Genomic DNA, 13,966 nt, shown 5'->3' on the forward strand with positions numbered 1-13,966 from the left:
GCCACAAGGGGGTGGGGGGATAAATCAACGACTAAATAAATCTTTTAAAAAATGTCTCTCAGTACTGCCCTTGCAGTTTCCCAAAGGTTTTTATATGCTGGGTTCTCATTTTCATTCATCTCAAGATACTTGCTGAGTTCTCTTCCATTTTATGACCCACTGATTATTTAACATTGTGATGTTTAATTTCCATGTATTTATGAATTTTCCCTTTTTCTGTTCATTATTGATTTCCAGCTTCATTTCATTTTAATCAGAGAAAGTGTTTTGTATAAGTTCAGTCTTTTTAAATTTATTGAGTCTTGTCTTGTAATGCAACCTATGTTCTATACTATGAGAAGGATCCATGAGTGCTTGATAAGAATGTATACAATGCTGGGTTTTTTTGGTGCATGCTCTATAGATGTCTTCTAGGTCTAGGTCCTTTATTATGTTTTTTCAATCTCTCTGTTTCTTTAATCTCAGTCTAGATTTTCTCTCCAAAACTGAGATTGCTGTACTGATGTCTCCAAATATTGTTGTAAAGACATCTCTTCCTACCTTCAGTTTTGCCAGTGTGTGCCTCATATATCTTGGGGCACTCAGGTTAGTTGCATAAGTATTTAGTATAGTTATTTCTTCTTGGTGAATTGCCCCTTTCATTAATATATAATGAAATTGTTCATCCCTTGTTGTGGGAAACTGGCTTACCTGTATCTTATTGTAAATGGTACACCTGTTCTGGTGTAAATGTTGCAGTTGTTAGATGTTGCAGTCATTCCTTGTTGTTGTAAATGATGTTGCAATTCTAATAGCAAACAGCAGCTTGGTAGTTTATAATAAATACCAGGTGGAAACTAGGGTCGAGGCTCTCAGTTTCAGAAGAAGTGAGCCTGCTGGTCCCACCTTTATTTCCTCCCTTGTGTCTTTCTTTCTGTCCTTTTATTTCTTCAGTTCCACGTCACCTTCCCTTTCAGCAAACCTATTGCTGAGCTGGTCTCAGCAATCCCTTATAACAGTTTTTAATTTAAAGTCCATTTGTTCTATAGTAGTTTCACTACTCCAGCTCTTTTTTGGTTACTATTTGCTTTGAACATCTTTTTTATATTTCAACCTGGTTGTATCCTTATGTCTGAGGTGAGTCTTTTGTAGATAGTATGTAGATGGCTCATATTTTAAACCCATTTTATTAGTCTATGTCTTTTTATTGGGGAGTTCAAGCATTAACATATAATTTTCTTCATCCATTTTGTCCTTTGGCTTTCAGTTGTCCTTTCTTACTGTTGTCTATCTTTTTACCCTTTAATTTAGTTTTCCTAATAATGTTCATTTCTATACTCTTCTTGACATCTCTCACCCTTATTTTTTCCTTTCAGGCTATAGCACTCCCTTTAATATCTCTTGTAATTCTGGTCTTTTGGCAACATACAATATCAGTTTTGTTTTGTTTTTCTTGTGAAGACTTTGAACTCATCCTCATTTTTGAAGGACAGTTTTGACAGATAGAGAAATTCTTGCCTGGAAAATTTTCTCTTTGTTTACCTTAAATACATCATAACCCTTTCTTCTTGCTTCCATGGTTTCTTATGAGAGGTGGGCAGTTAATCTTACTGAGTCTCTCTTGTATGTCCATGATTGCCTTCCTCTTGCTATTCAGAATCCTCTCTTTATCATTTGTCATTCTAAAGAGTAGGTGTCTTGGGGCTGTCTTATTTGGATTTATTCTGCTTGGGGTGTGCAGGCCTTCTTGGATATTAATATTTGTCTTTCATAAGGGTTGGAAATTTCCAGTTATTACTTCTTCAAATATTCTTTCTGTCCCTTTTCATTCTCTTCTTCAGGGACACTGATAAGGCATATGTTTGTGCTGTTCACATTGTCATTCATTCCCTGAGATGCTGTTCAATTTATTTCCATTCTCTTTTATTTGTGTTCTCCTGTCTTTTCCATTTCAGATATTTCATCTTTGAAATCACTAATTCTGTCTTTGAGCAATTCACATCTTCTCTTATGTTCCATTAATATATTTTTTCACTTTTAAAAGAATTTTTAAAAAGATTTATTTATTTATTTCTCTCCCCTGTTCCTCTCCCACCCCAGTTGCCTGTTCTCTGTGTCTATTTGCTGCGTGTTGTTTGTCCACTTCTATTGTTGTCAGTGGCATGGGAATCTGTTTCTTTTTTCTTGCATCATCTTGTGTCAGCTCTCCGTGTGTGTGGTGCCATTCCTGGGTAGGCTGAAGTTTCTTTCACACTGGGCGGCTCACCTTACGGGGTGCACTCCTTGCACATGGGGCTCCCCATGCGGGGACACCCCTGTGTGGCACGGCACTCCTTGCGCACATCAGCACTGGGCATGGGCCAGCTCCACATGGGTCAAGGAGGCCCGGGGTTTGAACCACGGACCTCCCATGTGGTAGACGGATTTCCTAACCACTGGGCCAAGTCCACTTCCATAAAAGAATTTTTGATGTATATCAGTCATGCATAAGCATACACAAATAATAAGTTTATAGTAATTGTTGTGAACTTATGAAACAAACATAAATAACACCATACAGGACTCCCATACCTGACCCTACCACGAATATCTTGTAGTATTGTTAAACATTTTTAACTAATGATGAAGGAGCATCCTTAAAATACTACTACTCACCAAAGAATTTTCCCTCAACTCACCCCATTATTATTATTTATACATGAAAATACATAAACAATAAGTGTATAGTAAAAGTTGTGAACTTATGAAGCAAACATGCATAACATCATACAGGGGTCCCGTACATCAACCCACCACCAGCACCTTGCATTGTTGTGAGATATTTGTTACAAATTATGCAAGAATATTGTCAAAATCTTACTACTAACTATAGTCCTTACATTTCATATATTTTTCCAACAAACCACCCTATTATTTTTTAATATAATTTTATGACAGAAGTTGTAAACTTACAAAACAATCATGCACATGTGCAGAATTCCCATACAACACCCCTCTAGCAATACATCACAACATGGTGGAATATTCGTTACAGTTTATGAGATAGTATCATCAGGTTATTACCAGGTCCATAGTGTGCATTTGGCACACTTTTTCCATAATTCCCCATCATCAGCATAGTACATCTTTGGCTTAGATGCGTGAATATTACATTATTACTGTTAACCACAGTCTATAGATCATCTAGTTGTATTTTTCCAATGCTTCTCCACATTCCCACCACCCTGCAATAGTGATGAACATTTGTTCTATCCCACAAAGGACACTCTTGCATCTATACCATCAACCACGATTCTCATCCACCTCTTGGTTTACTGTGTTATTCAGCCCCTAGATTATTCTCTAGCTTTCTGTCAATTGGCATTTACTTCCCTAGACTTCCCTTTTCAGCCACATCCCCATTTTATAAACCAGCTGTTACTCACTATAATGCATTACCATCAACTCTGTACATTTCTACAAGTTTACATTAAAGCTATTTAAAATTTCTACATATGATAAACATCAGCAGTCCATATCAGCCCTCCTCTTATCTCCTTTGAGAATCTACTTCCTATCACCAGGCCTTGAAGATATTCTACAATTTTCTTCTAGGAACTTTATGTTTCTTGCTTTTATATTTAGGGTTTTGATCCATTTTGAGTTAAATTTTGTATAAGGTATGAGATGGGGGTCCTCTTTCTTTCTTTTGGCTATGGATATCCAATTCTCTCAGCACAATTTGTTGGACTGTTCCACCTGAGATGAGTGGAGGAAGGTTGACAGGCTAATCAAAAATGATCATAGATGTGAGGGTCTGTTTCTGAACCATCAATTTGGTTCTATTTGTCTATGTGTCAGTCTTTATGCCAATACCATGATGTTTTTACCACTGAAGATAGGTAATATGATTTAAAGTCCAGAAATGAGAGTTCTCCAACTTCGCTTTTCCTTTTTAAGATGTTCCTGGTTATTTAGGGATATCTTACACTTCCCAATACATTTTATAATTATGTTTTCCATTTATTTTTTAAATGCTGATGGAATTTTTATTGGAATTGCATTGAATCTCTGGATCACTTTGAGCAGAATTGACATCTTAATGATATTTAATTTTCCAATTCATGAGCATGAAATGTTCTTCTAATTATTTGGTTCTTTTAAAAACTGTCTTTTAACATTGAATTGTAGTTTTCTGAATACAAATGCATTACATTGTTGGTTAAGTTTATACATGAGTATTTGGGTTTTATCTGTCATATTTTATTTTCACCACCTTTTGACACTTTATTACTTTTATTGGTATAATCTTCATTTCTAGACTCTCTCACAAGCCTCTCTCTCCTGTCTTTTCTTTTCAGGCTGTAACATCCCCCTTAGCATTTCCTGCAAAGTCAGTCTTGTGGTTAAAAACAATCTCCATGTTTTGTGTTTTTTTTTGGTTATCTGTGAATATTCTAAACTTGCCCTCATTTTTGAAACACAATCTTGCTGGATATAAGATTCTTGACTGGAAGTTTTACTCTTGCAGTATTTAATTATACCACTGCATTCTTGCTTCCATGGTTTCTGTTGGGAAATTGGTACTTAATCGTATTAGTTATCCCTTATATGATATCAAGACTTTTCACTTGCTACTCTCATAATTTTCTCTTTCTCTTTTTCATTTGGCATTCTGATTAGTATTTGCCTCAGGGTTGGTCTAAACGGATTTATTTGGATGGGATAATGTTGTGCTTCTTGGACATGAATATCTATATCCTTCAATAGGGTTGGGAAATTTTCTAACATTATTACTTCAAATATCCCTCTTCCCTTTTCCCTTTCTTTTCTACTTCTGGGACACCCAAGACATGTATGTTTGCATTTCTTTTGCTGTCTTTTAGTTCCCTGAGACCTTGTCCAATTTTTTCCATTATTTTCTTCATCTGTTCTTTTGTATGTTCACATTTAAAGGCCATTTCTTCAAGTTCACCAATTCTTTTTCTGCCTCATCACATCTGCTTTTACATGATTCCAGTGTACTTTTTATTTCTATTTGTTGCATCTTTCATGCCCATAAGATCTGCTATTTTTCTATGTATGCTTTCAAATTCTTCTTTCTGCTCATCCAATGTCTTTTTAATATCCCTAAAATATTTAGACATCTCATTGAATTTATTAAGGATATTTCCTTGAACATTTATGATTAGTTGTCTCAACTCCTTTATGACATCTGCAGGCTTATCTTCTTCCTTTAACTGGACCATATCTTCTTGTTTCTTGGTGTGGATTGTAATTTTTTGTTGGTGTCTTGGCATCTGGCTTACAAGAGTATTTATTCGGAGTGTAGGATCTCTCTTTAGTTTAGGGCTTTCTTGCCCTTTCTTTCTTTCTGGTTGTATAGTAGGAGCCAATGATGTAGTTGTTGCTATAAGCTGTGGAGGCTCAAGCTGCACTCATTGCCTCAGGAACCGATGAAACTTCTTCCAACTTTCTCTTTTGTTCAGGGGTGGGGACAGAGCCACAGCAAAGTTTAATAATCCAAATCATGCAGACCTAGACTGTGGTTGCCCAGAGATGCTGATGAAGCTTCACTCCTTGTTCTCCCCTACATGGGGCTGGGATGGAGCTGCAGGTGTGGGCAGCAATCTATGCCATGTAGGTCCAAAATGACTGCATTCACCCTGGTAGACTTCTGACTATTCAGCCTGTGCCAGCTAAATCTACCTTCAATTACCCAGAGAGGCGGGTGCAGGGACTACCAGCTTCCTCCCTGCTAGAGGTGAGGCTGAAGCCTGGACTTGGGCTACAGGCCTACCTGGGCCCTACCTTTACTGTGATTTTCAGTCAGCCCAGCTTCCCCTCATGCCAGGGACAGAGTCAAAATGGTGGCTCCAGCCTCTTTCTGACTTGGACAGCTTCTAACTTTAGCTATTCTTAGGATTATACTTCAACCAGTGGAATTTACTAATCAGTAGCTGAAATTGATGCCCAGCCATCTTTCCGCCCCTAGTTTTGGGAAGTGGAGCTTCCAGTTCCAGCTATGAATAGCTTCCTCAGGAGCTATTGTGTCACCCATGGGGGATGAGCACTGGCCTCTGGGGTGTGGACTGTTCTACTTATAAATCTTCTCTACAGATGGGCAGTCTCCTCCTTACATTCTTTCAAGGATGTTGCAGGATGCTCTTCTGGTCTCCTGGAACCACCAAACAGGTGCTTTAGATAGCTCTGAATGACTACTAACTGCCCTGTAGCACAGGCTGAATCTTGGAATTCCCTACTTTGCTGCCATTTACTGGTTCCCCCTAATGTATTAATTTTTCCATGCTCATGCAAACATTAATTTTTTTATTTTTTTGCACTTTTTAAAATTCAAGTTAATAGAACACAACATTACATTAAAAAACATAAAAATACATAAAAAACATGAGGTTCCCGTGTACCCCACATTTTTAAAAAGATTTATTTATTTATTTATTTATTTATTTATTTATTTATTTATTTTTCTCCCCTCTTCCCCCCACCCTGGTTTTCTGCTCTCTGTGTCTATTTGCTGTGTCTTCTTTATCCCCTTCTGTTGTTGTCAGCAGCATGGGAATCTGTGTTTCTTTTTGTTGCGTCATCTTGTTGTGTCAGCTCTCCATGTATGTGGCACAATTCCTGGGCAGGCTGCACTTTCTTTCGTGTTGGGCAGCTCTCCTTATGGGGCGCACTCCTTGCGTGTGGGGCTCCCCTACACGGGGGACACCCCTGCATGGCACGGCACTCCCTGCATGCATCAGGACTGTGCATGGGCTAGCTCCACACGGGTCAAGGAGGCCCAGGGTTTGAACCGCGGACCTCCCATGTGGTCGACGGACACCCTAACCACTGGGCCAAGTCCACCACCATACCCCACTTTTAATCTCAAATCCATCTCATCTTTCATTCCCATAATCTCTGTTCCTTTTCTTTGCAGGCTTGAAATTGTTCTTTATGGCCATCCACTGTCTTTATGTTCTTTATCTCTTTAGTCATATATTTTTTTCAATTTTTAAAAATTGATTTAGTATACTTGTGCGATTATCGTTGGTTAATTGTTTTAAATCCTGTATCTCTTCAGGATATTTGGTTTGTTCTTTGTTCTGGGTCATCTCTTCCTGTTTCCCAGTGTGTCTTGTAATTTTTTCCTGTGTCTAGACATCTGAATATATTGATGAATTTACTCTGTTGCCCAATTTCTCTCTTACCTATTTTTTTCAGTTCTTCTTTGATGTTTGATTCAACATATTCTAAGTTTTTAAAATTGCCAAGCTCAAGTTATTCAAAATCAGTCTAGTCTAGGAACTCACTAATAAGGTTTAGATTTTCTCCCAGGAGTTTGGGTTGTGAGAGCCCTAAAGGCAGTTTTTCTTCATGTTATTTCCCGTCTGGCTAGAAGATTTGCAGTCATTGGCCAACCTTTCCAATGAGGTGTTTCTTTCAATGTCTGCTTTCCTGTGTTTTGGTCTGGCCAGAGCCAAGGCTCAATGTGGGCTCTGCTGGCCAAATTCACTGAAGAAAAACCCTCATCTCCACCTCCTTTATCCCTTTTAACTGTTGATAGGGAGGGGGACTTCCATTTGCCTTTTCAGTCAGCTGCAGTGACCCAGGGCTTTTATTCTGGGGTGGGGTATGGGAGCCCTTCTCAGCCATCACAGGAAATTGGTAACTCACTTTTTTTTGTTTTGTGTTCCTCATCTCTCTGTCCCTTGCCCTCCTGGTCCCTCAGACAGCTTTTGGCTCTTTCTCCCTTTTTCTGTGAGAGAGTTGAGCCCTGCCTGCCTTCCACAATGCCATTCCCAGAATTGCACATTTTTCTTTTTTAATCTTGGATTTTAAGCCTATAAATTTCCCTCTCAGCCTTTGCTGCATTCCTTAAATTTTGATATGTTGCATTCTCATTTTCATGCATCTTGAAATATTTACTGGTTTGTCTTGCTATTTCTTCTTTTTTTTTCAGTTTTTTTTGTATTTTTTTAATTGATTTTGTAAAAATATTACATTAAAAAAATATGAGGTCCCATTCGACCCCACCACCCTCACCGCACCCCTCCCCCCCCCCAGCAACACTCACTCCCATCATAATGACACATCCATTGCACCTGGTAAGTACATCTCTGGGCATCTCTGCACCCCATGGTCAATGGTCCACATCATGGCCCATACTCTCCCACATTCCATCCAGTGGGCCCTGGGAGGATTTACAATGTCTGGTGATTGCCCCTGAAGCACCATCCAGAGCAACTCTAAGTCCCAAAGGCGCCTCCACCTCTCATCTCTTCCTGCCATTCCCCATACCCATCAGCCACCATGTCCACTTTTCCCACTCCAATGCCACCTTTTCTCTGTGGACCTTGGATTTGTTGTGTCCGTTGCACCTCTATGTCAAGAGGAGGCTCAGATTCCACATGGATACTGGATGCAATCCTCTTGCTTTCAGTTGTAGGCCCTCTAGACTCCATGGTGTGGTGCTTGTCCTTCTTCAACTCCATCTTAGCTGAGTGAGGTGAGTCCAATAAATCAGATTGTAGGAGCTGAAGTCTGTTGGGGCTCAGGGCCTGGTATCATATTGTCAGTCCAGAGATTCAAATCCCCTAAATATATCTTAAACCCCAACACCAACTACAATTCCAGTAAAGTAGCATGAAAGTCTTGCTATTTCTTCTTTTACTCAGTGATTGTTTAAGTATATATATTTATCTTCTATATATTTGTGAATCTTCCACATTCCCAACTGTTTTTCTTTTTAATTTCCAGCTTCATTCCATTATGGTCAGAGAATGTGTTTTGTATAATTCAATCTTTTTAAATTTATTGAGACTTGTTTTGTGACTGAATGTGGCCTATCCTGTAGAATGATCCATGAGTACTTGAAAAGAATGTATATCCTATTGTTTTGAGGTGCAGTGTTCTGTATATGTCCATTAGGTATAGTTCATTTTCATATTATTCAAGCTCTGTTTCTTTTTTGATCCTCTATCTGCATGTTTTATCTTTTGATGTGAGTGATGTATTGAAGTCTCCAACTGTTATTACAAAGACATTTCTCCCCTCAGTTTTTCCATTATTTGCCTCATGTATTTTAGGGAACCCTGGTTTGATGCATAAATATTTATGATTGTTTTTTCTTCTTGGTAGAATGCCCCTTTTATTAATGTCTAGTGCCTGCTTTGTCTCTTATACGAGTTTTAATTGAAAGTCTATTTTGTCCTATAGTAGTATAGCTACCACAGCTATTTCCATTATTGTTTGCATGGAATATATTTTCCAAACTTTCACTTTTAACTTATTTGTGTCTTTGTATCTAAGGTGAGTCTCTTGTACACAGCATATGTGAATCATATATTTTTTTCATTGAGGCAATCTGTGTCTTTTAATTAGGTAGTTTAATCCATTAACATTCAATGATATTACTGTATAGGCAGTAGTTACTTCCTTCCATTTTATCCTTTAATTTCAATATGCCATATCTTATTTTTGCATCTCTTTTACACTTTTTGTTTCCCTTATTCATAATCTTCATTTTTATAGTCTCCTCCAAACTTCTCTCTTCTGTCTTTTCCCTTCAGACTGTAGAAATCCTTTAATATTTCTTATAGTTCAGGTCTCTTGGTGATGAACTCTTTTTTCCAGATAAAGAATTTTTAGCTGGCAATTGTTCTCTTAGTATCTTAAATATATCATACCACTGCCTTCTTGACTCGATGGTTTTTTATGAGAAATCAGTGCTTACCCTTATTGCATTTCCCTTTTATTTGATAAATTACTTTTCTCTTGCTATTTTCAATTATCTTTCCTTATCTTTGGTGTTTGACATTGTGATTATATGTGTCTCAGTGTAAGTCTACTAAAATTTTTCTATTTGGATTACATTGCACTTCTTGGATAGCTATGTCTTTCAAAAGAGTTGGGAACATTTCATCATTTATTATTGCAAATATTCTTTCTGCAACTTTTCCCTTCTCTTCTTCTGGGATATCCATAACATGTATGTTTATTCACTCTTTGCTGTAATTCAAATTTCTGAGACCTTGTTCAATTTTTTCCATTTTTCTCTATCTGTTCTTCTTTCCATATGATTTTACCTGTTATGTCTTCTAGCTCAGTGATTCTTTCCTCTATCTGTTGACATCTGCTGTTCTATGCCTTTAGTGTATTTTAATATATTTTTATTAGAGAAGTTGTGAGCTTATGAAACAATTGTGCATAACATGTAGAATTCCCATACATCACCCCTCCACCAAAACCTTGGTTTGTTGAGGAACATTTGTTACAGATTATGAAAAAACATCATCAAAATATTATTACTATGGTCTATTGCTTACATTTAGTGTATTTTCCTATATACCCACCATTATTAACACCATGTTTTTATATATTTGTTATATTTCATGGAAGAATGCTCTCATATTCTTACCGTTAACCACAGTCCATCATCTACTGCATGGTTCACTGAGTTATACAGTCCCATGCCTTGTTCACACCATCCAAAGTGTACACTCAGGGGCTCTGTTTCATCCCAGAATTATACAGTCATCATCTCAGTAAATTTTTGAACATTCTCCTTAGCTCAAAATAAAAAATCCCATACCTCCCTATTATTCACACTTAGCATTGATCCTCTAGCATATTTTTAAACTCTAAACTTTATTTTGTTTCACTCTATTCTATTCATTTATTTAAAAAACAATTTATTATGGACATTTCTAACTATATAAAAGTGGAAAGAGTTTTATAGTTAATACCTGCACACCCACCACAGAGATTGATTCTACCATTAATGTTTTACTATGATTGTCCTATCACATTACTGTCCATCCCACTGCTCATCTATTTTTTGTGAACTTCAAAATAAATTACAGATATCAATATTCATTCCCCTAAACACATGAGCATGTACAATAAATAAATAGAGTTCAATGTTTGTTTAGTTTTTTAAGGTAATACTTAAATGCAAAAATGCACCAATCTTAAATGAATACTTGTCAAGTTTTCACAAATTCATACACGTGTGCAAATCAAACCCTTATTAAGATATAGAACATTATTACTCTCACTCTAGAAGGTTTCAGCACATGTCCTCCTAGTCAATTTCTGACTTCCTACCCAGAGATGACCAATGTTCTATTTTTTCCCCTGTTCTAGAACTTCATATAAATGGAGTATAGCATATAATTTTATTGTCTGGCTTCTTATATTCCACATACTATTTTTGAAATAAAACAATATTGTTGCATGTATCCATAGTTTGTTTGGAGTGGACATCACCAACTGAGGAGACAGAGGATGGAGGAATAAAATATGGGTTAGAGGGAACTTACTGGTATTCTACAATAGAACTATTGTAACTAATAATGGAAGAAACTGTAGCATTGATATGGAGAAAGTGGCCATGATAGTTGCTGAGGGCAGGGAGAGGGAAGAACACATGAGATGTGGAGGCATTTTCGGGACTTGGAGTTGTCCTAAATGATATTGTAGGGACAGATGTTGGACATTATATATTCTTTTAATTTCTGACTTAGATTCAATTGTATAAATACACCATAGATGAAAAAAACCCATTATCCCATTGATGGATATTTGGGTTGTTTCCAATTTTTGGTTACTATAAATAAAGCTGCAATAAAAATTCTTGTACCATTTTTTTAAATGAATATAATGTTTACATTTCTGTGGGTAAATAACCAGGAGTGAAATGGCTAGGTCAGAGAATAGATATATGTTTGATTATCTAAGTATTCTTTAATTTTTTAACACATTTATTTTATTGATAAATATTAATAAAATATAAGTCCATTCAAACTGTACAATCAATGATATTCAGTATAATCACATACTTCTGCAATCATCACTTAAATCATTTTTCGAACATTTTCATTATTCCAGTAAGAATAATAATAAACAAAAACCAAACAAGCACACAAAACTCATCACTTCTCTATCTTTCCATGCTTCCTTCCCCTGCTGAAAATAGTGTCTGTTCTGTTTCCTTCTCTCTGGTTCATTTGTATTTATATTTTGTAAAAACAGACTTTAATGTGCAATATCAACAATATTCATATTTTACATGAGGTGTCACTGTTACACAGTCTAATGTTATATATATTTTTAGCTTTTCTTCTTGTACATACACATACTTAGCCTTTTCCTATCAACCTGTATAATACTTTGTATAATAACTCCACTAGTCACAAACACCATGATGTGCTCTCACCATTTCTAATCATTTCCAAAGTTTTACAAACAACCTTTATAACAATTCTGCACAGACTAACTCTCAGCTTCCTATTCTCTATCCTCATTCTATTTACTGTTGATCTATATTCTAATTATTAATTCCATGTGCTTACACAATATATTTAGTTCATAACAGTGTAATCATACAGTATTTGCCCTTTTGTGTCTGACTTGGTTCACTCAAAATAATATTCTTCAGGTTCATCATGTTGTCAAATGCTTCTCAACTTTATTTCTTCTTACAGGTGCATAATATTCCATTGCGTGCATACACTACAAATTGTTTGCTCATTCATCAGATGATGCACACTTCAGTTGTTTCCAGATTTTGGCAAATGTGAATAATACTGCTATGAACTTAGGTGTGCATATGTCTATTTGTGTCACTGCTCTCAGTTTTTCTTGTTATATACCTAGAAATAATATTGCAGGGTAACATGGCAACTCTATATCCAACTTCCTTAGGAAGTGCTGAACAGTCATCCACAGTTACTGTATCATTTACATTCCCAGGAACAGTGAATAAGCATTCCTGTCTCTCCTCATTCTCTCCAATATTTACATTTTTGTGACTTTTTAATAGTGGCCAGTCTAATAGGTGTCAAATGATATTTAGTTTTGATTTGCATTTTCCTAATTGCTAGTGATGTTGAACATTTTTTCATGTGTTTCTTCACCATTTATGTTTCTCATTTGGACAATTGTCTTTTCAAGTCTTTAAACCTTTTTTTAATTAGGTAGTTTGTCTCTTTTTATTGTTGACTTGTATAATCTATTTATATATCATGCATATTAAACCCATATCAGACATGTAATTGCCAGGTATTTTCTCCATAAAATTGGTTGCCTTTCCACCCTTTGAGAGTGCAAGTGTTTAATTCTGAAGAGGACCCATTTATCGATTTTTTTTCTTTTGTTGCTCATGCTTTGGGTGTAAGGGTTAAGAAACTGTTACCTACCACAGGATCTTGAAGGTGTTTTCCTACATTTCTTCTAGGAGTTTTATGGTTTTTATATTTAAGTCCTTGATCCATTTTGAGTTAATTTTTGTAAAGGTGTGAGATGATGGATCATTTTCTTTCTTTACAATATGGCTGTCCAGTTCTCCCAACACCATTTGTTGAATAGACTGTTGTGGCCCAGTTGTGTGGGCTTAGAAGCCTTTTTAAAAATATATTTTTAAATTTATTTTTAAAAGGTACAAAGCACACAAAATGTTCCATTAAAAATATAGAGCTTGGAGATGGCATTTGAGTAAGTGCACCTCCTGCCAGAGTGGGCTGTTTTGGGGGCTTGCAGGCCAAGAGGTGTCTGGTTGTCAATTTGGTGAGAAAGTGACAGAAGAAGTTCTTGCAAGAGGTAGAATTTGGGGTTTCTGACACAGAGATCAGAAATTGTGGGCGGAGACCTCCGTAGGGCTGGCGGCCAAGGCGATTCCTGAAAACTGTTGGTTGAGCCACAGCATTGCCAAACCCCATGTTTACTGGATGCATAGTTCCAAGGTCCATATCCCCTAAACCCCAGTAGCCCACACTCCACAGACTCACATACCTTGAGTCCGCAATATCCTGGACTTCCAATTTCCAAATCCAGCATGCCCTGAGGTCTGTCTGAAGTCCATGATTTACCTAGCCCTCTGCATTTTTTTTTTAGCTTGGAGGAGCATACCAGCTGGCTTGGGGAGAGCCTGGGAGAAAAGAGAGGCAAATCTTCTGAGAAAGCCCAATTTACCTAAATATCCTGGGATAGGAAACTTGGTCTGGAA

Source organism: Dasypus novemcinctus, chromosome X, assembly GCF_030445035.2.
Source record: "Dasypus novemcinctus isolate mDasNov1 chromosome X, mDasNov1.1.hap2, whole genome shotgun sequence".
NCBI classification, from domain to species: Eukaryota; Metazoa; Chordata; class Mammalia; order Cingulata; family Dasypodidae; genus Dasypus; species Dasypus novemcinctus.